The sequence below is a fragment of the Mastomys coucha genome, chromosome X (genome assembly GCF_008632895.1).
Source record: "Mastomys coucha isolate ucsf_1 chromosome X, UCSF_Mcou_1, whole genome shotgun sequence".
NCBI lineage: Eukaryota > Metazoa > Chordata > Mammalia > Rodentia > Muridae > Mastomys > Mastomys coucha.
In genome coordinates this window covers 42,824,527-42,827,037 of record NC_045030.1, presented here as the reverse complement: position 1 = coordinate 42,827,037, position 2,511 = coordinate 42,824,527, and the positions used below count along the sequence as shown (strand labels likewise).

General features: G+C 42.9%; 1 pseudogene; it reads right to left on the bottom strand.

Annotated features, from left to right (window-relative positions):
* Window positions 1-525: 525 nt before the first annotated feature.
* On the bottom strand, window positions 526-849 carry LOC116092161 (annotated as a pseudogene).
* Window positions 850-2,511: the final 1,662 nt, after the last annotated feature.

Genomic DNA, 2,511 nt, shown 5'->3' with positions numbered 1-2,511 from the left:
CTTTTTATCTTTGGCCTTTTTAACCATCTCATACAAACCACTACTTATAGTACAGCTAGGTACATACACAAAAAAAAGTTACTGAATGCTCGGAATAAGATTGTTTTTTGTTGTTGTTGTTTTTGGTTTTTTTACAAGTTTTTTTTCTCCTTTGAGATTATAATGAGCATCGTCACAGCACAAGGAAAGTCTGAAGTAGGACAGAAAACGCTCCAACCCCTAACAATACGTACAAAAATATAAAATGTAAATAAAAAATACAAACAAATTTTTCTTTTAAAGTATTTTTAAGAAAAAAAAAAAAAGCAGGGCCTGGGAAGTTCTGGTTCTTTTTCCCTCCCATGTTGCCAATTCACGTTGCGGTATTTGTGGGGTGGTGGAGAGCGCGTGTCATCTGTGGGTGGCACTGCCCCGCTGTGGGCGGGGCCTGCTTGTCTACTCGAAGGTGACCACGTTTAAATCCTGAGCCGGGAAGTGGAGGGTGACTAGGTCACAGTGTGTAAGGTTAGCTTTTCCTTTTGCTGTCTAGTCATCCTCGTCAGTCTTCTGCTCCTTGGTGTTATCCTCACCATCCTCGGCTACCCGCTTGCCTGTGGGAGCCTCAGCTTCCTCATCTTCCTCTTCATCCTCTTCCTCACTGTCACCTTCTTCCTCCTCCTCCTCTTCTCCCCACCTTCTTCCTCTTCTTCATCTACCTCATTGTCAGCCTCCTGCTCCCCATTTTCCTCATTAGCATTCCCATTGGCAGGTGCATGCATCTCTTCCATTCTCTGCCTCCTCCACAACTTCCTTCTCCTTCAGGTCCTTGGTGGCGATCTCAGAGCTGGTGTCCACTGCCGAATCTGACATGGTGGGGCACGCCGGTGGTCCGATGCAACGAAGGAGAAAAGGAGTCGAGTTCGAGGACTCTGGAGAGAGACCTGCGGGAGTATGCATTGGAGGAGGAGGAGGAGGAGGCGGCAGCGGTGGGCAGCGAAGGCGGCTGCATCGAGCGGAGCGCGGAGCACCAACTAGGAAACAATGCAAAGATGGCTTTTCTCAGCAGCCAACGGCTTAAATATTATTATTATCTGGACCTTATTGGAATTAATTTTATATAAATTTTATTTTACATAAGACATGGTTATATAATTATATATAACAAAGAATGCTATACAACTTTATACAATCTTGTTTTATGCATATATATGCTTAAATATATTTATGATTTTAGATATTTATAAACAGAATTCTGACAGTGAGTTATAAAACACATTCTTATATTCTTGAGGAGATTAAGCAAGAAAGAGACTTAGAGAATTTGGACTTCTTGAAAAATGGGGAATTTCTTCTAAGAATATTACTTATGGATTAAATTAGGTTGCACCTTAACAAATTTGTATGTTGAATATCTAGTTCTCCTCATGACTATGTGGGGATAGGACTTCAAAGAAGGAAATGAAGGCTAAATGAAGTCATGAAGGTGAGCCCTAGTCTAATAGAGCTGTTGTTGTCTTAAGGAGAGGAAGCCACCGTGATTTTTTTTTTTTTGATTTTTCGAAACAGGGTTTTTCTGGATCGCCCTGGCTGTCCTGGAACTCACTCTGTAGACAAGGCTGGCCTCAAACTCAGAAATCCACCTGTCTCTGTCTCCCAAGTGCTGGGAGAAAAATAAATTTCTAGATAAGCTATTTTACCTGTAATTATAGCAGCTCTGCTTGACTAACACATATCTGGATGAGAGTAAGCTGTTTAAAAATGTATTTCTGGAGTATGTTAGAAATTTTATCAAATATGGAATATATTTTTATTAGATATTTTCTTTATTTACATTTCAAATGTTATCCCCATTCCCAGTTTACCCCGCTCCCAGAAACCCCCATCCTATCCTCCTTCCCTCTGCTTCTATGAGGGGTTCCTCCACCCACCCACCTACCCACTCTCACCTCAACGCCCTCGATTTCCCTACACTGAGGCATCTATTGAGCCTTCATAGGACCAAGGACCTCTCCTCTCATTGATGCCTGACAAGGCCATCCTCTGCGACATATGCAGCTGGAGCCATGTGTACTCCTTGGTTGATGGCTTAGTCCCTGGGAGTTCTGGGGGGGGGTTCTAATTGGTTGATATTGTCATTCTTCCTATGGGGTTGCAATCTCCTTCAGTTCCTTGGGGAACTCTAGCTCCTTCACTCTCTAGCTCCTCCACTGGGGACTCCACGCTCAGTCCAATGGTTGGCTGCTAACATCTGTCTCTGTATATGGACCTCTCAGGACATATCAGGCTCCTGTCAGCAAGCACTTCTTGACATCCACAATAGTGTCTAGGTTTAGTGACTATATATAGGATGAAACCCCAGGTGAGACAATGTCTGGATAGCCTTTCCTTCAGTCTCTGCTCTACACTTTATTTCCATATTTGCTCCTGTGAATATTTTGTTCCCCCTCTAAGAAGGATCGAAACATCCACATTTTGGTCTTCCTTCTTGAGTTTCTTGTGGTTTGTGGGTTGTTCTTCCTGTATTCCAAACTT